The sequence below is a fragment of the Cygnus atratus genome, chromosome 2 (assembly GCF_013377495.2).
Source record: "Cygnus atratus isolate AKBS03 ecotype Queensland, Australia chromosome 2, CAtr_DNAZoo_HiC_assembly, whole genome shotgun sequence".
NCBI classification, from domain to species: domain Eukaryota; kingdom Metazoa; phylum Chordata; class Aves; order Anseriformes; family Anatidae; genus Cygnus; species Cygnus atratus.
Window position 1 is genome coordinate 121,749,535 of NC_066363.1, and position 13,931 is coordinate 121,763,465.

At 41.7% G+C, this 13,931-nt stretch overlaps 1 protein-coding gene across 1 annotated transcript in view; it reads right to left on the bottom strand.

Moving 5' to 3' along the window:
* Window positions 1-13,931, bottom strand: part of CA8 (carbonic anhydrase 8) — a 48,722-nt gene that overhangs the window by 24,041 nt on the left and 10,750 nt on the right. The gene's annotated exons all lie outside the window — the stretch shown is intronic.

A 13,931-nucleotide genomic window follows, 5' to 3' on the forward strand; every position in this document is an offset into this window, starting at 1 on the left:
ACTTTGAACACTGAAATAACACTAGCTAATACAACCTGCCAGTGTTGCCTCTCATCCTGCCAGCTCTCTCCCAAGGTATGATTATGGACACAGGCTGTCCAGACATACATTGGACTGGCCGACTGTATTATCTGAATGTCACTTGTCTCACATGTCACCTTCCAAGATGAGTCACTCACATCTCAGAGTAAGAGCAGGTGAAGTGATTTCAGGAAAGGTTAAACAGAGAGAAAGCTGAGCAGAGAAGAATGGCTGGAGGATCACCTTCGGGGCAGCAGTGAAAGGGATGCTAAAGAGCAAAATGAGAGCCCTCAACTGCCTTCCACAAGGGAGCAGGGCCCGTAGGATTTAATGCATGAACACGTCAGGCAGCAGACACTGGATGGAAAACATCAAGTCTGTCCTGGTGAAGTGTCACAGCTGTCCATCTTGACTTGAGAAAAGCCCTGGAGAAAGGGAAGGGAAGGGAAGGGAAGGGAAGGGAAGGGAAGGGAAGGGAAGGGAAGGGAAGGGAAGGGAAGGGAAGGGAAGGGAAGGGAAGGGAAGGGAAGGGAAGGGAAGGGAAGGGAAGGGAAGGGAAGGGAAGGGAAGGGAAGGGAAGGGAAGGGAAGGGAAGGGAAGGGAAGGGAAGGGAAGGGAAGGGAAGGGAAGGGAAGGGAAGGGGACACCACCATCTACTGAGACATAATATACATTTCAAACATGAGTTTCTCCAGCACTGATGCTAAAATGTAATCTCTGTGGCTGAGTCTAGTAATATTGCAGAGCTTCAACATCCTAAGCACTGATGCTTTCAAGTTTATCTGCCAACAACTTTTGCACATTCCAAATAGATAAAACAGCTTAAAAAAAAAAAAACCTCTTAAATTTAATTCCTGTTGTAAAATTAAGTGATTGAAATTTTGCTCAGGCATGTCTAAAGTTAAAATATCACTGTCTTAACTAATATTGTTTCCACCTTCAGACAAACTGGTCTGTAAAACAGGTAACATTTTCTGGTTTTGTGCTTCAATTTGGCCCAGTAACAGACCCCATGAAATGCTTCTGGCAAGCAGGAGTTTACCAAGGGACCTCAGCATTTCAGAAGATCTGCTCCACTCCCCTTATTTCACCTCTGAGGATAATTTTAGGTGCTACTCTTGATGTTTGTCATCTTATAAGCCTTTGTCAATGTAAAATTTTAAATGACCATACTGTAAATCAAATTACATTTCAAGTTATCATTGCAAATAATTCTGGTCATATTGATCACAGGCATTTGCTGTACTTAAAAAATGAAACCTTTAAAAAAATTCATTCACACATGAAAAACACTGATACAAATGTACTCGACCACTGCTATAAAACTTCTAGACATACAAACGCTCCCTGTTAGAGCTAATCTGTCTCATTATTTCCCATGAATGTACTTGGTGTCATGTACTTTAGCAGACATAAAAAGCTTTTCTATACATCTGATTTACCTTTGGCCTTTAGAAGAATAAAAACAAAGGATCGGATACCGACAGTCCGTTCTCTGACACTCCCTTTAGCAAACAGACCACCACCCTCAAAGTCAGAGCCCTGCCTTCTCCCCGGCAGAGCCTGGAGCCTGCATTAGCCATCCACTAGAGGGGGCTCAGGGAGTCCCACGATCCTAACCAAACCCCAGACCTGCCGAGGGAAACGGGAGCCAGCTGCAGGCAGGCAGGCAGGAGTGCACAGGCTCACGGAAAAGGTTGCAGTGACTGCAGTCCCGACGGCGATGTCCTTGGTGCTGCGGAGAACAATACCACAAGGCACCGCCATTCATTTTGTTTGAAATGTCAAAGCAAGCTTCTCCTTTGGCGACTGGAACTATTGTCGCCGAGAGTGATAGCCAGATTTAACAAGCCCATTACTTCAACTGTGTCAACAGGCGGGGCTTGGCTAAGGCCGCCATGACATTCAGCAGCTTGCTGCGCTCCTTTGGAGGTGAAGTCTGTAATCTGATGTTTCTCCGTGTTCAGACAACAGCATTTTTTTGTGAAGGTTTGAAAGGTAAACACAGCCTCAGAGAGAGGAAAATGAGCAAGCACTTCAGACCGTGCCAGCAATGACCCCAGGGTATCTAGAAAGAGGTTGCAGTTCTGTCTTAGGCTCTTAAGGGCAGAGATTGTTTTCTATGCTAATGCTATATATTGGCCAGGAAAATGATATCCAAACCTCTGTGTAAAATATTAAGACATCTAGAATTAGTCTGTGAGGCAGCATAAACAGCCTGCCAGGAGGACGTGCTGTAAAATACACATAGGGGCTGCATGAAAGGAGCTACATGGTGCCAAACACCCTGCGGATGGAACTGCTTTCCAAAGCACATACCCACCGGCCAGCACCTCTTCCCACATCTCCCGGCGACATGGGAAGAGTAAGTTATTAATATTAGCTAAATATTAGTAAATATTAGTTTATAAGTAAATATTAGCTACCCATTTCAAGCATATCTCTAGGCCTTGCTATTTACTTGGGGGAAGAAGATTCTCTGCATACTTAGGGCCTCCTTCCTTTCCACCAACTTAACGGAGGTCAGGATGGTCTACGACAAAAAGAAAATAACACAAAGACAAAAAATGGTTCTGCATAAAGCTGATGTACCCTTGCCTAGGTTCAGGTTTAGGAATCAACATTATTAAAGGTACTGAAATGGACATTCATCACCTTCTGGCTCAAAGGTTCCTGTAATTTGGAGGTTCCACTCAAGAATGTGGAATATTTAAATGCTCAATATTTAAATAAATATTTGACTCCTTGGAACAAGAATCAATATTGTGTACCACGTTTCTGCAGACCAATGTAGAACAAACTTCTGGTCTGTGTTAAAAATGCTACTCTGTGACTGCCTTAAAGGTAGCGATTATTACAGTAGATTAGTCATCTATTTTTTACACAGTAGATTGTAAACCTGTTGCCATAAACACTTGCGGAGCCATATCGTACCATAATATAAATGGGTTTGACAAGTTACAGACAAATCTTCTAAAAACAGATATTAAAGGGAACAGGTAGAAATGTAGCCTCTAGCACTCCTAGCCCAACCAGCGCAGATGACCGAGGAGTACAATACAGAAAGAGGTCAGGCTCGTGTGCTCTCCTCAGGCAGCATCTCTTATTGCCACTGCTAGAGACAGAATACGGGATGGACCGCTGGTATGACCCAGCAGGGTATCCATTACATTCCCATCTTCGGAATCTAGGAGATACTTGGAACAGCTCTTCACAGAAAAGGTTCTGTCATTAGGGATTTACAGGCTGAAATTAGACAGGTAACCTAATGAGACATAATAATACCGTAATACATCCTAACAACAGGTCACAAGGCCTCACATCTTTTGCCCTCTGATAAGCCTGTGCATGTGCATTTAAATAAATAGATGTCAACATTTGTCTAAATACATGGAAGCCAAATCAAATGAATTCTTCTGCAGAAGAGGAAAAATGTAGCTCATATGGGGTCTGGATAAGTAAATGAACAAGAGATACAGAAAGGGAAATATTACCAAGGAATTCGTAAGACCTAAGTTTGCTTAGCAAAGTGTTCCTTTCAAATTGTTGTTTATCCTATGCATTCATGAGGTTTTCTGAACTGTTCAGCCTTCTGTTCACTTTTTCTTTTTTTTAGTAATTTGCCATTAGATTAAAACCTCAGATAACAGAAAAAAAATGGCTAAAAATCTATGAACATTACAAAAATTTGAACTCTAAAAAGGACAGTCCACAACCAACATGGCCTGTAACTCCTGTTAATATTAATGGAAATCAGATGTGCACAGGGGAAATACCCCAGTGCTTTTACAACTCTTGAAACTACCAATGTAACACCTGTGTACACTGACAACTTCACAGCCATGCAGCTGTACCTGACCAGTAGCTAACAGCCAGGCAGACTTACTAGGTCAATGGTCTGTACTTTGGTACCCTTCAGTTTTACATTGATTTGAGAAGGCAGTAATGATTTGGGACATTGGTTTGAGCATGCATACTCACAAGGGGTGCCAGCCTCTGATGAAAACAAACCATAAGGGTTTTTTTAAATAATCAGTGCGATGTATTGGCAGCTCACTGTAGTGTGGTTCATTCTGAGTGCAAACAAGCTGCAGCAGGAGAGACTCTGTTCAAGTTGTTAGCTAATGTGTTGATGCTCAGCAGTTCCGATGTTTCTATACAACCAGAATGAGTCAGCTGTGCTGCTGATTTTCAGGGCTGGCTTGGAGCGCCAGACAGTGCATATTTTTGCAGAAATATTAAAAGATTGTGAGAAACTCTTTAGCATAATAATAATAATAATAATAATAATAATAATAATAGGATGAAAAAAAAAAGTACTTTGGAGCCTTTTAACATTCCAGCTGTATATCAAAGAATTGTAGTGGTGACTTCCTTGGAATAGGATGAACTGAAAACTCACAAAGGCAAATGATAAAGTGCTGACAGAGTTGATTTACTCTGTCAACAGCTGGAGAGACTCTCCTTCATGGGAAGTATTAAGAAACTATTCCAGGCAGCAGAGTGAACCCTACAGAACGGTTATTCTGTATGGAACAAATCCTGAGAATCCTCTCAATTTTTACCCAGTCTTCACTCAACTAAAAGACTTTTGATCATAGTCCTGATGTCCTTGCTCAGGAAAAACATACACTGACATTAACTAGAGGCCTGTCTCAAATCAAGACTGCTTCAAAACTTAATAAGGACCTGAGATTCTGGCTTTAAAATCAATAAACAAATGAAAAGCCTACACTCTAATCGGTTCCTTTCCGTACCACATAAACATCTTCTATACCAAGCTGAAAAGAAAAGGCCTGGGATGGCAGAGTTTTACACAGTATCAGTCACTGGGATGACAGATTCTGGCAAGAATTAGATTTCACTCTGTATGACCTAGTATTAGTTCTGGAAGTCAGTTTCTCTCAATAAAAATGTGTTACAAGAACATGTACGTTTTTCCTCTGTCTATGGTGCTGGCTGCTCTGCAGATCTTTGCAGGGTGCTACAAAAAATGATCTTCTAAGCTCTGTTGCTGGCCTTACTCTATTTCTAGTTTGCACTTAAAACATAGACTCACAGGATAATTTAGATTGGAAGGGGCCTCTGAAGGCCAACCAATGCAACTCTCCTTTCCCCATGCAAAGCAGCAACAAATTCAAAGTCACCCACTAATTCAAAGTTGGATCAGATTGCTCAAGGCCTTGCCTGACCAAGTTTTGCATATCTCCAGGGAGGGAGATTCTCCAACCTCTCTGGGTAGCCTGTTCTGTATTTCATCGCCCTCATGGTGAAGAAATTTTTCTCCTTGTACCTAATCAGCATCTCTCTTGCTGCAACCTAATCTCTCTTGCCCTTTCACACTTCTCAAAAGAGCCCGGCCCATCTTCTCTTTGGTCAGGAAGCCAGGTACGAAGTGCCCACAGCTGCCAGAACGATGACTCTTGAATGACTCCCAAATGATGGCTATTTCTCAGATTCTGTCAGTGAATATCACCTAGTGAATGCCTAAGTTTCACCTAAGTTTACTTTCACCTGAGCTTACTTAACTCCTGCAATGTCAGAAAGTCACTATTGTGTCTATCCCCCACTGCAACATGCTAGTGGGTCTCTGTTATCCAAGCGGCAGACCAGGGCAATGTGAGACAGGCTACTGCATTATAGGAAAATACTCTCTGAAATACATCACAGCTAATCTTTTGTTATGACATATCTGATTAACAGTCGAGGAAGAAGAAGGACCCTGTGCTCAAATGTTTCTCTCTCTTATATAATCTTAATGCTAGAAATTTGCTATAAATCTGCACAATGAGTTGCTACCTAAGAAGTAGTTCATATAATATTGCTGCTTTCTTTATGAATACTTCTTGCTAAACTGCTGGAGCCCCAGTTTGTTATTGGGATCCCTTTAAAACACTGTTCAATGTGGAATGTTTTTATCAACTAAGCTAGGAAGTTTGGACCGAAATAACAAACCCACACTTCCTTGGAATCAAGGTACAGGTGCCAATAGCAAAGTCCTCTGAACCTCAATGGCATCAGAAGCAGGTCCTACAGCAGACTTATACCTGATAAAACCACTGGCAGCTGGGGCAACAGGAGGTAAGATAAAACATGTACATAACCTGGGTGTAGGTCCAGCCTCAGCAACCATAGCCAATTTTTTAAGGATTTGCGACATGGGGGATCACTGTTCAACAGGCTCCTGTTTGTGCTCTATACACAACAGAAGACCATCATTTTAAAATAATCCTGCTTCAGATCTGCGTGTTAAACTATTAAAACATCAGACTATGACACTATCATCACTAGGCTTACTTGAATGCATGTTGCTTTTGCAATCACTCACTGTACTTTTTTTCCGATCCATATACTCTTGCTCTTCACTAAGGAGCTAGGTACTCCAAAAGCTTCTTTTTTCAGTGCATGCTGTGTCAAGTGTAAAAGAATCTGTTGGAAAGCTTTGTTCCCTGGTCAGAACTAGGTTATAAAGGTATTTCTGATTAGCTGTGCAACTAGCAACTACAAGCTCCAGAAAAGCCTGCTTAGTCCAGTAATATTACAGGTCAAGAATGCATCTGAAGGTTAGAGATATATTATTGCTCTCCTATATTCTTGATCCTTATTTCAATTCATATGGGGTGTTCTTTAAAAGACTAATAGGTGAGTAGTGCATCACCACATTTTAAATAGAGTTGCATCTAAAACATGTTAGTCTGGGAACTGTAACCATATGTCTTTTTGTCATATTTCTGTCACTACTGAGAAAGACAGTGGCATTGAAACATTGTTTTGAATCCATGTAAATGCCACCTCAGGGATTAATCTATATTATTAAGGTAAATTAAAGCAGCTTTAGAGCTCATAGAATCATAGGCTATCCCTAGTTGGAAGGGACCCATAAGGATCACAAAATTATAGAATGGTTTGGGTTGGAAATGACCTTAAAGACCTTAACTGACCTTAAAGACCTTAAATGACCTTAACCTAGTTCCAACCCCCTCCCATGGGCAGGGACACCTCTCACTAGATCAGGTTGCCCAAAGCCCCATCCAGCCTGGCCTTGAACACTTCCAGGGATGGGGCATCCACAGCTTCTCTGGGCAACCTGTGCCAGTGCCTCACCACCCTCTGAGTGATGAATTTCCTCCTTATATCTAATCTAAATCTACCCTCTTTTAGTTTAAAGCCTCTTTGTTCTATATCATCGAGCCCAACTCCTGGCTCCACACAGAACTACCTGAAAATCAAACTGTGTATCTGAGAGCGTTGTCCAAACAGGCTGACAGGCTCAGTGCCGTGACCACTGCCCTGGGGAGCCTGTCCCAGTGCCCGACCACCCTCTGGATGCAGAGCCTTTCCCTAACACCCAGCCTGACCCTCCCATGTCCCAGCTCCATGCCATCCCCTTGGGTCCTGTGGCTGTCCCCAGAAAGCAGAGCTCAGCGCCTGCCCCTCCGCTCCCCTCGTGAGGGAGCTGCAGGCCGCCATGAGGCCTCCCCTCAGCCTGCTCTGCTCTGGGCTGAGCAAACCAAGGGGCCTCAGACACTCCTCATACGTCTTCCCCTCTAGACCCTTCACCATCTCTGTAGCTCTTCTTTAGACATTCTCCAATAGTTTTATGTCTTTTCTTATGCTGTGGTGCCCCAAACTGCACACAGTACTCAAGGTGAGGCCGCACCAGCACAGAGCAGAGTGGGACAATCCCTTCCCTCAACAGGCTAGCAATGCTGTGCCTGATGCACCCCATGGTATGCCTGGCCCTTTTGGCTGCCAGGGCACACTGCTGGCTCATGTTCAACTTGGTGTTGACCAGAACCCCCCAGGTCCCTTTCTGCAGAGCTGCTCTCCAGCCTCTCATCCCTCAGTCTGCACATATAGCTGGGGTTGCCCCATCTCAGGTGCAGAATCTGGCACTTGTTCCTGTTAAATTTCATGCAGTTGGTAAGAAAGCAGCTGCTCTGATAACTACTGTAGAGCTTAACAAGTGTTCTCCTGGACTCACCCAGGTTTATTAAAGATCAGTACACCCCCGTTCCACTCACAACGTGCCATAAAAACTGAGAAGGGAACAGTACAAATGGGAAACTCTGGATACCTAGCCAGGGCCAATATAAAGTCTTTTTCCTGGTCTGAGAAGGATGAAATGAAGCTGAGGATTTTAGCTAGTAATAATGGATAGCAACACAGCCTAGACATACTTTAATTATGCATAATTTAAAAAAAAATGCATAAACTATATCACATAAAGACAAAATGTGGAAAAAATGTGTCTTGCTATTATACATGTGCATAAGAATTTATGAGTTGATACTTGACTTGGCACTGAATTGTTTCAGGAAGCAATTGACTAAGCTGCTGGCAGTGACCATAACACACAGTAATTAAGTTCCAAATCCTCACAAGGGGACCGAACCAAAGATATGACCAGGGCACACAGCTTCAAGAAAAGTGATTAAAAAAAAGTAGAAAGTTAGTTATTAACAGCCTGAAGGAGAGGTTTAGGATTAAAGTTAATGGAATTGATACAGGAGCTGTTTGAAAATATCAGAAAAAGCAGGAGTACATTTATATACTCTGTACCACAAAAAAGAAGCAAAACCCCATGAAGTATAAAGCCTGCATGGTTAAACATTACAGTTCAGTCAAGGTAAATATGGTCCTTTAAAAAAGCAAATGCAAATAAAAACAAATGACTGTATTACAAACTCTGGGCAAAAGCAAGTAGAAGAGAAGAAGGAGGAAGTAGCCAAGGGAGTTAGGATATTAATCAGTGTACTTGATTTATGCTTGTAGACTTGAATTTTTCAAGGCTTCTGTCATGGATAGGTGCCAAAATGCCACTGAATTTCAGTAGGAATTAAATCATCTTTATCATTTCATACATAGATTATTGTCATAACAAAGACATAAAGGGAACTCTGTGCCTATCTTTGAAAGCAATGCTGAGGTCAGTGCTAAGGAAGAAAGACAGGCTGGAAGCAGTGCCAAGAAACACAGATGACAACACTGTTAAGTAAAAATCCTCCTGAATAATATAATGTAGGAGAAGGAAAAGCTAAACTTCTGTTCAACTTCTGCTTGTTACAATTCATTGAAAATCTAAAGATCTAGGTCTAGTCTGTGACTTAACTGTGAGGTTCTGGGTATGTACAGAACAAGATGACATTCCCTGAACAAAGTCTGTAATTTAAAATCAGACAAATTAGGTGGAAGCAACAATTAGGCTTGGAGTAGAGTACAAGGTATGCTGGAGATTGTGTTTAGACAACCTTGCAGTCATAGTGTGAGATACAAAGTGTCTCAGGCCAAAAGCAAAGTTCATAGCTAAAACATTCAGAATAAATGCTCAGTTGGGACATAAACTAGTCCAGAAGAACCCTTGCTGACTGCGCTCTTCTCTCCATGGACACCTTTGAAAGAGGACTGAACTGTAAAAAAAAAATATTTTAGATTGTATAAGGAAGGGTTGCAAAGACCTTCCAAGATCTATTCTCTTTCCAAAAAGCCAGCCCAGTAACAATTACCCAGACTACAAAAATAGATTGCAAAAGTAGTCCAGGCAATTGTGCAGCATACCTTCAGGCATGCCACTGGAAAGACAAAGCATAATGGGAGTGTAGGATTGTTTGCAGCATCTCAGGAAATGCCCTAGCAGTCACTGTGGCAAATCCCTTGTGCTACAGAAATATCTACCACATCGGTGAACCATACTGAAAAAGAATAATAAAAACATTGCAACATCTAACATTAACCAGGCTTCCGTGTTCCCTTTGAAGAGTCTAATACCATGCAGTAGCCTCAGTTCATGTAAGGAAAACAATTACTGGACAACTGAAACAACAGAATTAACAGCAGGAAGTACACATGTACATGGAGAGATTCAAAAGACCACAGCAATGAGAAGTAAGCTAAAAAGAAAAGTAATGGCAACAACAACAAAAATCCATCTGAGTGTTCTTCTTTCTGTTCTGGCAAAAGAAGCTAAAAGGCTAAGGGAAATAAAAATATTTAACCTTATTAAAAAGGCAAAAAATGGGTCAAATCTCTTCGAACTAAGCATGTGCCAACTTGTCACAGAGAGGCTTCATTTCCAAGGTTAGGAAAAAGGAAACAGCACAAGGAGGGGACCAATCCCCAGAAAGCTTTGCAAACCCCACCTAGGCCCCTTTTGTCTAGGCCTTGAACAGAAGGCCAAAGTATCTCCTCAACGGCTCACAGAGGCTACTGAAATGTGGCATTAGCTTGTCTGTTTTTTAGGAAAACCACTGGCAAAGCATCGAAGGGCACAGGAGAAACTGAGGGTGCTATAATTTGTATTTATTTTTTCTTCCTGCTTGAAAGCACAAGCACTGCTTATTTCTATTGGCATGCAGAGGAAATTAAAAGAAAACAGGAATTAATCAAAAATGAACATTTTTCCAACCTCAGGAAAATTATACCAGCTAAGAAAAGGAATGAAAAAGGCAGAACACCCTTGATTCTATATTGCTGACTTTCGGTTTGAACCCAACCAGTAAGTAAATGAAAAGCTACATAGTTCTCACAGTCAGATTCATAGGTCAAGTTCTTCACTGTGCCAAGTTTCTGCTCAGTGTGTGAAGCAAGGAGCACCACAGAAGGTCATTGTTCCCTGATACCACATCTGGCCCCAGCAAACATGTAGGCTGAGGTGCCCCAGCTCTGCCCTTACCTGTGCTAACAGGAGCAAATACACATTCAAGCCTTTCTTCTTCCTTCCCCTGAAGGCCAGGAAGGAAAAAACAAGGATTTTAGCACAAGACCCTCCATCCTGCTGTTAGACTGGATTGCTGCCAACCTGCGTGGGTGTACGTGTGCGTCTGCATGTGCTTTTACATCTCCATAGCTGGAAAGTGCGAAGCTTGGTAGAAAGGGACTGGACCTTGATGAATAATTGATGATATTAGAGGCAAGCAATGCCAACCACACAGAAAACACAAAGTGGCAGAGGTTAAGTGGTTAATTCTGGAAGTGTTATTTATATGACTAGGCATTTAATATAGGCATGCCCAATTCCACATAGTGTTGGCTGCAATCTGTTGTCCTGGATTTAAAACCAGACTGTTTGTATGTGGAAGGATTTAAATAACTGATTTAATTTTCAACAATAGATTCTCTAATGAAGGCAGAATAAATTTAAAAAAAAAAATACTCCTTCCCTCCTAATTTACCAAGTTTTATTAATAACTGATTTGAATCCTGTGGTTCTGTGTGTTTCAAAGCTAAGGGTCTCTCTGAAGAGATGAGAATCTATGGCTGCATATTATCATTTTAAATTATAAGCCTGGCTGTTTTCCAGTGAGCAGTTGCTCATCCATACTACGCTCCTCTTGGAAACTGAGTCAGTTGTTTTTCTTTTCCATATCATCAGCTATGTTTTCATTGGAATAATAACCCTTGTTATGCATATCCAAGTTTCCTCTTGAACTGTACATTTGCACATTGCATAATAGTATTATACTTCTCTCCAGTCCCCTGGTTGCACAGACTCCCATAATTTTGTCGAGCTTTAATTGTGCCTCACTCCAGTTCATTACGCGGCTTAGTGCTGCCACCTTAGAAGGCAGGAATAAGCAGCGAGGCTGTCTCATTGGCAACAGTGTGGTCCACATAGCAAGGCATCAGATAGCCCTGTGGTTTAATTGCTGAACTGGGATTTATAACCTAAATTAGCTATTTTGGTACTGCAGTGTCTCAAAGTCTCTCTAGAATTCGATGATCTAGGAATTATGAGTCAGTTCTCTGTCAGTCCTGAAAAAGACATGCGTGACCAAGGCCAAATAATTTAATCTCTCTGAACTTGTTTTCTACCAGTTCATTGGCAAGAGCAGAACTTGCCTCCCTCACACCAATGTTTCAAGTATTACATTCTTTGTGCTTGTGAAGCACTCAGGCATGACAGTAAATACTTGTGGAAGCCTTCAAAGCTCTTCAGCTCTTAGATGATCTTCAAGTTTTATCCTTTACCTCTTGAGAGCCATGTGTGTACCATTAACACAAATAACAACAAGAAAAAAAAATGGAGGGGGGTGGTTAAGTCCGTATCAGAAAGCTATTATCTCTCTCTTAGAGTATTCACTCATACTGGGGCCAACCTAGGAACTGGTCCTGACATCAGCATGCAGCATAGAAAGGGAGGAAATGAGGAATCTCCTTTCCCAGCTTCTTCCACAAGTGACAGATCTTAGACAGAAAAACAGTTAGGCACAGGAGTCAGGGCAAAGTGCCAAGGCACCAGGAAATTGAGGCAAGATGTAAAGCAGAGTGTCAGCAATGATCATGGTAGAAACTTGAAAATGATGTTGAACCGAGGCAAAACAAGTCAAGGGCAGACAGCCAAGAAAAAGAGCAAAGACTTGGGTGCTCAAGCTTGGGCTTAAATTCATTTCAGAAGTCCCACCTTTTAAGTGACTACACAAGCTCTTCTCCCATGGCAGAGTGAAAACATAAGTAACTATCTTTTAATGTTGGGAATGGGGTTTGCAGTAAGGGATGTCACAGCAGCAGTCTCTATATTCATAAGTACAAGCACTGTGACCAAGACAGTTCTGTGAGAAAGCAAAATAAGGAGAAGGCAAAGCAGTATTTCAGCTCAAGGAGTGGAAAAGTCACATATTTTAACAAAGTCTCAGAGGCTGTACTGTCTCCACCACTGACAGGGATTGCTAAGAGCTATTTTGCCTTCAAAGCTCCTTGCCTCCCTCAGTGAGGATGCAGTGCCACCAAGCTTGATTCACTTCTCACTTTCTTCTCATTCTCACTTCCTTCACTAAATTCCATCCACCTGCGACATGTCTCCTTAGAAGAGTTCTTCCTATTTTGCTCAGTCATTTGTAGTCCAGACATTTATTTCTTGAAACAGTACTGAAATTCTCCATCCTGGTACAAGTTAAAACTCACAGCCTATTGCACCTGCCCCTTCAAAAGTTTTAGATGTGTGTGAGCAGTGAAGCCACCACACACAACTGGCTGCAAGTAAGACAACTCCTAAAAGAGAAACAAAAGAATAAAGAAGCTTTAGTATAGACTGTTAATGCCACTCTTCTTTGACCTGGTGTCTAGCAGCTTATATGTCTTTCACAACCAATGAATACATTGCAGATTTCACACAGAAGGAAAAATAACATTTACTACATCTGATCTTCCTGATCATTACGATCTTCCACAGAGCTTAACTGAGCGTTTCTCGGATGCTAGCCAAGCTAAAAGCGTTTGTAGCAGCACATCAGTCCGTTTTTGCACCTGTTATTTTCACGAATTCGCAATCAAAGTGCATAGATGTATTCCCTGGTAAATTCCAACTACATGTGACTGAGCAAAACAAGGGCCAATCCAAGCTCATATTGACAAATTACCTAGAAACAAAGTATACTTTAGAGGCTGCATGTGCCTATTTAGGTCAAATTAACCCTCAACCACAATAAAAATATAATACTGGAAGTGCTTAGCAACTAGCAATCTCAAGAGTCGTAAGATGCCCATGTGTGCTTTTACGATGATGGTAATCTTGTTTTTATCTTCTTGTCAGTTTTCGTTTAGCATACTGGGAGGGAACGGAGACCTCCCAGCTTTGTACCACTACAAAAAAAGCAAACAACAGTCACATCAACCGGGGTACCACGGAGTGTATGGGATATACAAAAACACAAAAAAATACTTAAACACCTGCACATATGGGGCTAGGATCACACAATACAATTCAGTGACAGCCCTGGAATTGGTCCTAGGGCCAATTTTGCCCATGGAGTGCTGTGTAATGCTAAGTATTATTATTATGGTTCTAAAAAGCATCTGCATAATGGGTAAAAAATTCTGTTTCTCTATAAATCAGTGCAGATTTGGAAATCAAAACTGAAAACATCTGCTTATATATAGGCGTGATTTTCCTGTGTTTTTCCACAATTCTGTCC